General features: G+C 45.1%; 1 non-coding gene across 1 annotated transcript; it reads right to left on the bottom strand.

Annotated features, from left to right (window-relative positions):
* Positions 1 to 7,414: 7,414 nt before the first annotated feature.
* On the bottom strand, positions 7,415 to 7,552 carry LOC114813436. The gene has a single exon (XR_003761156.1). It is a non-coding gene; the product is annotated as a small nucleolar RNA SNORA7 (small nucleolar RNA).
* Positions 7,553 to 12,768: the final 5,216 nt, after the last annotated feature.

Genomic DNA, 12,768 nt, shown 5'->3' on the forward strand with positions numbered 1-12,768 from the left:
TCACTCTATGACATGGCTCCAAAATTGGCCTGAGGGGATTCCTCAGGCCAATATACTTTCCTGCAGTATAGAGGGACTATTTTAGCCCTCCTATAATAGATGTGAACTAGACATGAGGACAGGGATCACGTTTATCAAGTCTCTAGTTTTTTTTTGTTTGTTTATTTTTGATGGTATTTGTTAAGTGCTTGCCATGTGCCAGGCACTGTACTAAGGACTGGAGTTGACACTAGCTAATCAGGTTGGACACAGTCAATGACCCACATGGGGCTCACAGTCTAAATCCCCATTTTACAGATGAGGTAACCGAGGCACAGGGAGACAAATTGATTGCCCAAGGTCACATGGCAGACAAACAGCAGAGCAGGGATTTGAAGCCAGGTCCTTCTGTCTCCCAGGCCCATGGTCTATCCACTAGGCCAGGCTGCTTCTCTACAGTTTTCCTCAAAGTGCTAAATACAGCACTTTGCACAGAGTGAGGGCTCAATAAATATGACCGATTATGTGAAAGTGATATGGCATTGTTGAGGCAATAGGAGATCAGCGCAAAGAACAATAAGCACATAACATCCGGAAACAGAAGGAGGTACAATATGGTCTCCTTATAAAGCTGAGCAACCTCCCAGCTGCCTCCGGGTCTTTTAATAGCTCAGAGGGACAATGCATCAACTCCAAGATTAAAGCACACTCGATAGAGCGTCTTGGAGTCAGCGCCCGTGGAATTCGTCTTCCAGAAACTGGCAGGCTGAGGGACTCTGGTTCAAAGTTTCTGTTTTCCCATTTGATCAGCGTAATTTTGTCCTTGGTGGTTTTCGTCGTTGTTGGTACCTGTCCGTTCCTGAACATAGTGACCAAAATCACAACTGATTCAATTGCCGTTGGGCCCTAAATAATGGACAGGTGCTAGGTAGTTTTCCATGTTTGAATGCAGGTATGGAGTTGGTCCGGGAATGTCGTTGAGGGGTCTGACTTTCAGGTGCTGCTGTCGGTTACTGCCAGAAGTGATGCTAAAGGACGGGAACTTGTGAATCAACAACTTAGAAGTAGTGTGGCCTATGGAAAGATCACAGGCCTGGGAGTCAGGGGATTGGGTTGTAATCTCAGCTCTGCCACTTGCCAGCTGTGTTGCCTTGGGCAAATCCCTTAATTTCTCTGTGCCTCAGTTACTGACTGATTGCCCCCACCCCTGCAAGAAACTTATTCTCTTTCCTCTTATTTGCTTAAGGTCCAGGTGCCCCCAACACTTCAGTGAATGCTTCAGTTCATTCATTCAATCGTATTTATTGAGCACTTACTATGTGCAGAGCACTGTACTCAGCTCTTAGAAAGTACAATTCAGCAACAAATAGAGACAATCTCCATCCAACAACAGGCTCACAGTCTAGAAGGGCAGAGACAGACATCAAAACAAGTAAACAGGCATCAATAGCAGCAATATAAATAAATAGAATTATAGATATATGCACATCATTAGAACAGAACTTGGAGGGAAGGATGGAAAAAAAATCACAATTTCTCTATTAAATTGCTTTATCCAATGTAGTATATTGGTTCCATAAACTTCACCACTGAGAAGCAGCTCAGCCCAATAGAAAGAACATAGGCCTGACAGTCAGAGGACCTGGGCTCTATCGCCAGCTCTGCCATTTGTGATCTTGGGCAAGCCGCTTAACTTCTCTGATCCCCAGTTTCTTCATCTGTAGAATGGAGATCAAATATCTCATCTTCCCCCCAGCTTTTAGGTGGTGAATCCAATGTGGGACAGAGACTGTGTCCAACCTGATTATTTTATATCTACTCCACTGCTTAGCATAGTATTTAGCACTTAGTAAGCATTCAACAATCAATCAGTGCTATTTATTGAGCACTTACCGTGTGCAGAACACTATACTAGGCACTTGGGGGAATACAATGTAACAGAGCTAGGAGATACATTCCTGGCCCACAGTGACTATGTAGCCTAAAAGTAGACATAGACATTTAAATAAATTAAGAATACATACACAGTTGATTTGGGACTGAGGATAGGGTGAATATCAAGTGCTTAAAGGGTGCAGATACAAGTACAAAACATGCAGAAGGACAAGGGCGAAGGGGAAATTAGAGGGCTTAATCAGGGAAGACCTCTTGGAGAAGATGTAATTTTAATAATTGCATTAATAGGAGAAGCAACATGGCCTCCTGGTTAGAATACAGGGCTGGGAGTCAGAAGGACCTACGTTCTAAACCCAGCTCTGCCACTTGTATGCCGTATAACCTTACGCAAGTCACTTCACTTCTCTGTGCCTCAGTGCCCTCATCTGGAAAATGGGGATTAAGACCATGAGCCCCATGTGGGATAGGGACTTTGTTCAACCCTATTTCCTTGTATCCACCCCAGTTTTTAATACAGTACCTGGCAGAAGATAAACGCTAAACACATACCACAGTTATTATTATTGTTACTATTTTTAATGTCATAAAAGGTGGATAGAATGGAGATCTGTTGGACCTGAAAGGGAAGGAAGTTCCAGGCCAGAGGGAGGCTGTGGGTGAGAGATACATACTACTGTTATCCCCTAATAGAAGGGATGGAAAGGCAAGAACTTTTTAAGTTAGAACAATGGGTATGGGGTCAACAGAAAACAGCAACCCTCTTGTTTAATCCTATTTGTGAAACGGGAACTCCTGTGAGCAAAAGGTTTAGGAAGAGACAGAGGGAGAGAAGGAGAAAGGGAATGGGAGAGGAGTTCACAGATGGGAAGAAAGAGAGTAGAGAGGACAGGTCAAACACGATATTCCAGGTCATGGGTTTCCACTGGAGCGAGTCGTATGTGCTTGTCCATAGCAGGCTCCAACTGGGAAATGTTGCACTGGTGGGATGTTTGCGGAGAAAATCCATCAGGACTTTTAAGGTCAGCTTTATCGTGCTCTGTTCTGCACTGTTTGTTGGGTGTTTGCACATCTCCTCTTTGTATGTGGGTGACATAGCTAACTGCTAACAGGGTAGCTCTAAATCTGCTAATACTCCAACTCCCTGGGGGAAGCGGAAAGGGAAAACAAAGAAATGAAAATGAAAAACAAGGCCACAGGCTCCCTAACCCATTTTCAAACCAAAAGGAGATAAAGACACCATCCCCCAGAGGCGACCTTGGAAGGGTTTCAAATGTGTATGGAGAGCCTGCACTCCTTTCTCCGAGTGGATCTGTTTGAGAGAGTCACTAGGGGGGTTGGTGGGACTCTGGAAAGGGGACAGGTTGTGGGAGAGGGCAGGAGTCAATCCAGCATGCATCGATCTGGGTAGGACTAAAGTTTTTCCTTACTGGTCAAATCCATGTGATTCATGAAAATCAGGAGGAAAATACCTAGTACACTGTGACAAGAGAAGCAGTTCCAGATGAAGAGGAAGGAGTCCTGGGTGATGATGATGATGATAATGGCATTTATTAAGCACTTACTATGTGCCAGGAACTGTACTAAGTGCTGGGGAGGATACAATGAAATTGAGTTGGACACAGTCCCTGTCCCGCATGGGGCTCACAGTCTTAATCCCTATTTTACAGATGAGGGAATTGAGGCATAGAAAAGTGAAGTGACTTGCCCAAGGTCACAAAACTGACAAGTGGCAGAGCCGAGATTAGGGGATGATAAGGCAAGAGGAAAACATGGAAGAGTCAGAGCCACAGCTAGATGTATAGAGACCATAACGATAACAGAAGAACCTTTAGAAAGGTTATGGATTATGGCAGAAGACAGGACGTTCTGGAGAAAATATATCCACAGGGTCGCTATGAATAGGAAATGACTCGACGGCACTTGATAATACAATAAAGGCAAGGGGTGCAAAACCTCAGGATGGAAAGTAGCGGAGCTTAGTGGAAAGAGCATGGGGCAGGTAATAAGAAGAACTGGATTCTGATCCCAATTCCACCACTTGCCTGCTGTGTGACCTTGGGCAATTCACTTTGCTTCTCCGAACCTCAGTTCCCTCCCCTGTCAAATGGGGATTCAATGCCTGTTCTCCCTCCTAATTAGACAGTCCGCTCCTTGTGGAGCAGGGATTGTAAACAATCTGATTAATTTGTATTTACTCCAGGGCTTAGAACTGTGCTTGAAACAAAGTGCTTTACAAACCCCATAATAATAATAATAGATATCTTCCCTCCCTTCCCCTTTAGACTGTGAGCCCCATGTGGGACAAGGACTGATTATCTTGCATCTAACCCAGTGCTTGGTGTGCAGTAAAGCACTTAACAAATGCCACAATTACGAAAGAAGCAGCGTGGCCTATCAGATAGAGCACAGACCTAGAGGTCAGAGGGACCTGGGTTCTAACCCCAGCTCCACTATTTGTCTGCTGTGTGACCTTGGGCAAGTCACTTCACTTCCTCAGCCCTCAGTTACATCTTCTGTTAAACAGATATTAAGACTGTGAGCTCCATGTGGGACATGGACTGTGTCTAACCTGATTAGCTTGTATCTACCCCAGTGCTTAGCAAAGTGCCTGGCACATAGAAAGTACTTGACAAATACTGTTATTATTGTTATTATTATGTCCCCCACTAACACTGCTTTCTCTGTGACCAATGGAGCACTTCATGATTTCTTGGGGCATTTGTCTCAGACCCTGTTAAATGCGCTCACAGCATCCACCTCCTCCTGAGGCTATTTTTTTCTTTTTAATGGCATTTGTTAAAGCTTTTACTCTTGGCCAGGTGCTGTACTAAACACTGGGGTGGATGCAAGATAATCAGGTTGGACACAGTCCCTGTCCCACAGGATGCTCCCAGTTTCAATCCCCATTTTTCAGATGAGGTAACTGAGGCAGAGAGAAGTGAAGTGACTTGCCCAAGATCACACAGCAGACAAGAGGTGGATCTGGGACTAAAACCTTGGTCCTTTGACTCCCGGGCCTGTTTTATTTCCACTGGACCATGCTGCTGGAAAATGTTGAGCAAATGCTCTCCCAGTACAGTACAGTAATAATTGTGGTATTTGTTAAGCACTTATTTTGTACCTAGTACTGTACTAAGCACTGTGGTAGCTACAGAATAATCTGGTCCCACATGGGGCTCACAGTCTAAGTAGGAGGGAGGACAGGTATTGAATCCCCACTATGCAGATGAGGGAATTGAGGCACAGAGAAGTTAAGTGACTTGTCCAAGGTCACGCAGCAGTAAGTAGCAGAGGTGGGATGAGAGCCCAGGACCTCTGATTCCCAGGCCTGTGCTCTTTTCACTAGGTCATGCTGCTTCTCATTCATTCATTCAATTGTATTTATTGAGCGCTTACTGAGTGCAGAGTATGGTACTAAGCACTTGAAAAGTACAATTCAGCAACAAAATGAGACAGTCCCTCTCCAGTGGACTCACAGTCCGTCTTGGGAAGGTGTTGGAGTCAGTTTCTCTAGTTCCTGTCCAACTTTTCCTTCTACCCAAGAGCTGCTTTTGCTGATAAAAATAGTAAATCTCCAGGCATTCTGCCCAACGAGTGAAGGATCATTTAATAAAAATACTGAACTAGAAACCTACGTTGCTGAAAGGCTTCCCTCTGCCAGACTAATGTCACTGAAACTTTCTCTGTCCTTTTGAAAACTGTGAGCCCCATGTGGGACAGGGCCTGTGTCCAGCTTGATTATCTTGGATCTACCCCAGTGCTTAATACAGTGCTTGGCGCATAGTAAGTGCTTAACAGAAACCACGGTTATTTGGAAAAGCCAAACAAACTCAGCCTTCCTCAGGCTCAAGGGAGGGATGGCACAGAAATCTGCCGCTAAGCAAGCCCTCGGTATGGTGCTCTGAACATCATAAATGCTCAATAAATACCACTGATTTACTGATTGATTGAATCTGACTTCATGGGACACTCAGTCTCTCTCTCTAGGCAGGAGCTGACACCTACCATTTGGGTGTGTTCAACCACCATTCATTCATTCAATCGTATTTATTGAGCACTTACTGTTTGCAGAGCACTGTGCTGAGTGCTTGGGAACGTACACTACAACAACAAACAGACACATTCCCTGTCCATAACAAGCTCATGGTGAGGTAAACAGTTTCCTTTGGTTCTACGGGTCTAATTTGTTCAATCCATCCCTCCCTGTTTTCCTAAAAAGCCTACAGCATATCACTCTGTTCATTTTGCTCAGTTCCCTTCTGGATCAGGCAATCACATCTAGATCAATTAATCAGTGACATTTATTGAATGCTTACTATGTGCAGAGCCCTTTCCTAAGCACTTCAAAGATAACAGTACCACAGAATTGGCAGACACCTGTCCTGCCCATCCCATTCTCAGAAGCAGAGAGAGGTTTAAAGCTTTGACTCTCTACATAGACCGCTTAGAACCAGGGCCTGGAAGTCAGAAGGACCTGGGTTCTAATCCTTATTCCACCACTTGTCTGCTTTGAGACCTTGGGAAAGTCACTTCACTTCTCTGTACCTCATTACCTCATCTGGAAAATGGAGATGAAGACTGTGAGCCCCATGTGGGACAGGGACTGTGTCCAACTTGATTACCTTATATCTACCCCAGAGCTCAGTACAATGTCTGGAATATAGTAAGCTCTTAACAAATACCACAATTATTAATTATTTTAATTACTATCAGCATGACACAGAAACTGGAACATCTCAGTTCTGGTGCCCGATTGGCTTGCTTTGGAATTGTTGACTCAACCCTTTCAAAATACAGTGTGCCACACTAATATTTAAACTTCCCCTTCTCTGCTTCAACCTGGCAGCCAAGACAGCTCATTCCTTACGAGTCTTCCTCATTTCCTTTTCTCTCAAGCAGGAGACCTGCAGTCCAAAATTAACAAAGCGATAAATCAATCAATTGTATTTATTGTACGCTTACAGCCCTGTATTAAGTGCTTGGGAGATTACAAGACAAAGAGTTGGTAGACATGTTCCCTGCCCACAAGGATCTTACAATACAGAGGGGGAGACAGACATTATTATTATCATTGCTGTTGTTATCTTTGCCATTATTATCATTCCCCTCCCGCTCTTTGTCAACACTGCTAACACAGCTTCCCTGAGAACAACTCTGGGATGCAGCGATTAAGGTAGTGACTCCCAGCCCACGTCTAAAAATCAGAAGGACCCGAGTTCTAATTCCACTCTCCACCATTTGTCTGCTGGGTGATTTGGGGCAAGTCACTTTACTTCTCTGTGCCTCAGTTCTCTCATCTTTAAAATGCAGATTGTTTTGTCTTATGCAGTCGAATAGTCTCCGACCCATAGGGATGTCCTGGACACATTACTCCCGGAACGCCCCACCTCCATCTGCAATCGTTCTGTTAGTTTATCCACACAGTTTTCTGGGTAAAAATGCGGAAGTGGTTTACCGTTACCTCCTCCTGCACAGGAAACTTGAGTCTCCGCCCTAGACTCTCTCCCATGCCGCTACTGCCCAGCACAGGGAAGTTTTGGCTTGTAGCAGATGGCCTTCCTCTCGCTAGCCACTGGCCAAGCTAGGAATGGAACGGGTATGCCTCTGCTTGACTCTCCCTCCCGCAGTCGAAACTGGTAGAGTCCTGGAAACTCTCCAAGTGTGACCCTGAGAGGGGAAAATGGGGATTAAGACTATGAATTGTGAGACAGGGTTTGTGTCCAACCTGAAAAACTTGTATCTAACCCAGTGCTTAGTATAATGCCTGCTACATGATTAGCGTGTAACAAATAACATTAAAAAAAATGTAGTGGTGGATGCCTTGTTTACCGTTGATCTCTGATTCTGGAGAGTGGGTGGCCTCAGTCCAGCCTTGCACCCAAGGAGTGTTTTCCCTGAACACGGCTCACAGAATGATAATAATTGTGATATTTCTTAGGTACTCACTATGTGCCAAGCAGTGTTCTAAGCATGGGGTCAATTCAAGATCATCTGGTCAGACACAGTCCCTGTCTCACACAGGACTCAATCAGCCATATTCATTGTGTGCTTACTGAGTTCTAGGCACTGTACTAAGCGCTTGGGAGAGTACAACACAACAGTAGAATAGATCCTTTCCCTGCCCATAATGAGCTTACAGCCCAAGGAGAAGGATACTAAATCCTCATTTTACAGGTGAGGCCCAGAGAAGTTAGGTAACTTGCCCAAAGTCACACAGCAGGTAGGTGATGGCCGTGGGATGCAGATCTGGGTCTCCTGACTCCCAGTTCTGTCTTTTCTCTGCTGCTACCCAGGCACCAGCTCATCCAAGTTACATTCTTCTGTGATCCTGCTCTAACTTAACTCCAAATGCCCTCACAGAACTGGGGGGAGAATGTTAGGCCCAGAAAATATTTGATGATGATGATGTTGATATAATTAGGATCTTTCATTATAGTTAGAGTTTGTACACATATTTAATTAGGGGCTCTAATTAGAAAGCTGCAGGAGAACTGTGAAGCGGCCCACAACTATCCAAACAAAGCCTGAACTTCAAATCGATGCTCTCCTGAATGCAATCACAATTGAATATGAGAAAAAACATGTATCCAATCTACCACATAAATTTAAATCCCATTAAACAAACTGAAAAATTCATGAGCAATACATGGATAATTTGTTTCTTATTAAAACATTCAACTTGGAGAGAATATTTAGCTGTTCAAACATCAAGAAATGGGATAGCTAGACTATGTTAATTAGGTACCAGTTCCTTACTAAAGATCCTTAATTGACATTTAATAAAAATATTAGATACAAATTAACTACCTACATATAGGGCTAACTATATTTAGTCTAAGCAGTTTCTTTAATTGTTCATTCCATGCCTTCTCTGTTTGGTCAATAGATGAGAAAGGTTAAATATAGATGCATATATAGGCATATTCCCTTCGCTACGTTGATGAAGAAAACTCATTCGGTGGAGGTTGTCAAGCAACTTGGTGTAGCAAAGAAATAAAGCCTGGCACTGTTTTCTGAAGAAGAGAAAGAATTAAGAAGAGAGATTAAGTGTTGAAGGAGGAAGCAGGGTGTCCTAGTGGATAGAGCATAGACCTGGGAATCAAAGCAATTAGTCTCTAAACCCAGCTTTGCCACTTCTCTGTTGTGTGACCTTGGGCAAGTCACTTAGCTTCTCAGTGCCTCAGTTGCCTCATCTGCAAAAGGGGGATTCAATACCTGTACTCCCTCCTAATTAGACTGTGAGCCCATGTGGGACCTGATTGGGCTTCTATAAATAATAATAATAATGATTATAATAATGGTATTTGTTAAGTGCTTACTACATGCCAGGCACTATTCTAAGCACTGGGGTGGATACGGGCAAATTGGATACAGGCTCAAAGTCTCAACCCCCATTTTACAGATGAGTTAACTGAAGCATAGAGAAGTGAAGTGCCTTGCCCAAGGTCACAGCAGAGCTGAAATAAGAACCCAAACCCATAAGCTTCCGACTCCCAGGCCCATGCTCTCTCCACTACATCATACTGCTTCTCTACCCCAGTGCTTAGTAAAGTGCTTGCCACATAGTAAGCGCTTAACAAATACCAAACATTATTACTGATGAAAGCTTCCCTAGTTTTGTGGGAAGAGAGATACAGGAAGCCAAAAGAAACAGCATGATCTATGATAAGCAGCATGGTCTAGTGGATAGAGCATGGGTCTGGGAGTCAGAAGGACCTGGGTTCCAATCCTACCTCTGCCATAAGTCTGCTTTCTGATCTTATGGGCCTCTGTTACCTCATCTATAAAATGGGGGTTAAGATTGTGAGCCCCACATGGGACGGGGACTGTGTCCAACCTTATTATCTTATATCTACCCAAGCCCTTAGAACAGTACCTGGCATATAGTAAGCGCTTAACAAATACCATTAAAAAAAGAGTCGGTTGAGCCTGTCCAGCCCCAAAGAGTTACCATAGAGTTCCATTAATTCCATCCGCCTCAGAGAAGAAGCAAATTCTGACAGATGATTCCAGGAATCCCTTGTCGCTTTCCACAGTAGCAAGATCCTGGCCAGAGTCCTTTTGGCCGGTGGGGGCGAATAACTCTGTCAGCCCCATGCTGAGCAAGCTGGAATCCGAATTCGGGTCACAGCAGGGTTCAGTCGACTTTGCTCTTTGCAACCCTCTAGAGAAGAGATGCCAGCCAAGGGGCCAGAGAGCACATCCGATTCGCCCCCATCCCCTTGATTGACACCATCACGGAGTTGATGGGTTTGGAGAACCGGACTCTGACAATCTCTACCCAGGTTTGTTCAGAGAAACAACACTTTTATCAGCTCATTTCGAAAAACAAGAAGGTCCCACTAGAGGTCATGTACTTTCTCTGCTGTTCTCTGCAAGGCCGCATCTAAATGTTCCCTTTTGCATGGATAAGAGTTTGTATCTACCAGTTCTGTTGTATCCTACTCGCCCAAAGATCAGTACGGTGTTCAACACACAGGGTTTGCGTAGATGTTGCGTTCTCCCCCTCTAATAATAATAATAATAATAATGTTGGTATTTGTTAAGCGCTTACTATGTGCCGAGCACTGTTCTAAGCGCTGGGGTAGACACAAGGGAATCAGGTTGTCCCGCATGGGGCTCACAGTCTTAATCCCCATTTTACAGATGAGGTAACTGAGGGACAGAGAAGTTAAGTGACTTGCCCACAGTCACACAGCTGACAAGTGGCGGAGCTGGGATTCGAACTCTATACTCTAAGCTCGATGTGGAGAGGGAATATGTCTGTTTATTGTTATATTGCAGTCTTCCAAGTGCTTAGTACTTAGCACTCAGTAAGCACTCAATAAATATGAATGAATGAATGAATGAATGAATGAATGATGGCTTTTGGTTCCATCCCATTTCTAACTCAGATACCTGGAAAAAGGATTCACAGATTCCTACTAGACAGAAAAGAGGAAGAGCCAGGGTTCGTCTAAATCAGTCAATCGATCATATTTATTGAGTGCTTATTGTATGCAGATCACTGTACTAAGCGCTTGGAGGAGTACAATATAATAGAGTTGGTAGATGTGATCCCTACCCCCAAGGGGATTACAATCTGGAGGGGAAGACGCATCTTAAAATAAATTATGGAAACGTAAGTAAGTGCTGTGGGCCTGAGAGTGGAGTGCATAAAGGGTAAAAATCCAAGTGCAAGGATGATGCGGAAGGGAGAGGGAGTGAGGGAAATGAGGGCCTCATTGGGAAAACAGCGTGGTCCAGTGGAAAGAGCAATGGACCTGGAATACAGAGGACCAGGGTTCTAATCCCACTTCTACCACGTGTCTGCAGAATGACCTTGGGCAAAGTCACTTAACTTGCCTTTTCTCTAATTTCCTCAGCTGCAAAATGGAAATGAAATATCTGTATTCCCTCCTATTTGGACTGTGAATCCCATGCAGGACAGGAACTGTGTCTAACCCGAATAACTTATACTTACCCTAGCACTTAGAACAGTGAGTGACACATAGTAAGCGCTTAACAAATACTATTTTAAAAAGGGCCTCTTTAAGGAGACGTGATTTTAACAAGGATTAGAGGTGGGGAGAATGGCAGCCTGTCAGATATTTAGGGGGAGGGAGTTCCAGGCCAGAGGCAGGATATGAGTGAGTGTTCAACGTTGAGATAGACGAGATCGGAATACAGCCATCCATCAGAAGCCATTCTGTTCATAATTTGGGAAACATATGGGAAAAGGAGAATCACAGGAAATTCTCTCCAGGTATTTTTGTCTTGGGAATTAACATCCAGTGGCAGTCAGCCATCTTCCCCAGCCAGTCCCAGGTGACAGAGAATCCAGTTGTTTTTTCACAGATGAGGCAAATAGCTACAAACACACCTGCTCAGACATGCTGTGGAATTAAGCACCTTCCAACCAAAAACTTTACACTTTGTCAATGAAAAATTATCGCCCCCATAGAGCCTAGAAGGTGGCAATAATAATAACAATAATATCATAATAATGGAAGCAGCATAACATAGTGGGCAGAGCAGAGGCCTAGAACACAGAAGGTCATGGGTTTTAATCCTCACTCCTCCACTTCTCTGCTTTGTCAACTTGCGCAAGTCACTTCACTTCTCTGGGCCTCAGTTACCTCATCTGTAAAATGGGGATTAAGACTATGATCCCGATGTGGGACAGAGACTGTGTTCAACGTGATTTGCTTATATTCCCCCGCAACTACAGCACCTAGTACAGGGATTACTTCCCCCCACCAAACCCCCTCTTCACCCCCTCCCCCCTTCTCTCTTCCCCACCCATGCCCCATCCCAGTCCTCTTGTCCCACCGCCACCCCTCATCCCCCTCTCCCCGTCCAGGGCCCCGCCACCTCCTTCCCATCCAAACCCTCCCCTCCCCCCGCCCTTCCCCCCCTCCTCCCCTTGCACCCACAGCTATTTTCAAGTGTGGCCTCTGGAACCCCCGCTCTATTACAGGCAAGCTACCTTTCATCCATGACCTTTTCCTCTCCCGCTCTCTCCTCCTCCTCGCCCTTTCGGAAACGTGGCTCTCTCCCGAAGACACGGTCTCCGCCGCCGCTCTCTCCAGCGGAGGCCTCTCCTTCTCCCACTCCCCCAGACTCACCGGTAAGGGAGGAGGCGTCGGCTTCCTCCTCTCGCCCCGTTGCCGCTTCCGCACTATCCCTCCTCCCCCCTCCCTCTCCTTCCCCTCCTTCGAAGCCCATATCATTCGCCTCTACCACCCACTCCAGTTACTTGTCGCCGTCATCTACCGCCCTCCCGGTCCCACCTCCGACTTCTTCAACCACCTTGACCCCTTTCTCACCTTCCTTCTCTCCTTCTCTCTGCCCACTCTGATCCTTGGAGACTTCAACATCCATACGGATGTACCCGACGACTCCTCTGCCGCC

This window comes from Ornithorhynchus anatinus, chromosome 7 (assembly GCF_004115215.2).
Source record: "Ornithorhynchus anatinus isolate Pmale09 chromosome 7, mOrnAna1.pri.v4, whole genome shotgun sequence".
In the NCBI taxonomy this organism is placed as follows: domain Eukaryota; kingdom Metazoa; phylum Chordata; class Mammalia; order Monotremata; family Ornithorhynchidae; genus Ornithorhynchus; species Ornithorhynchus anatinus.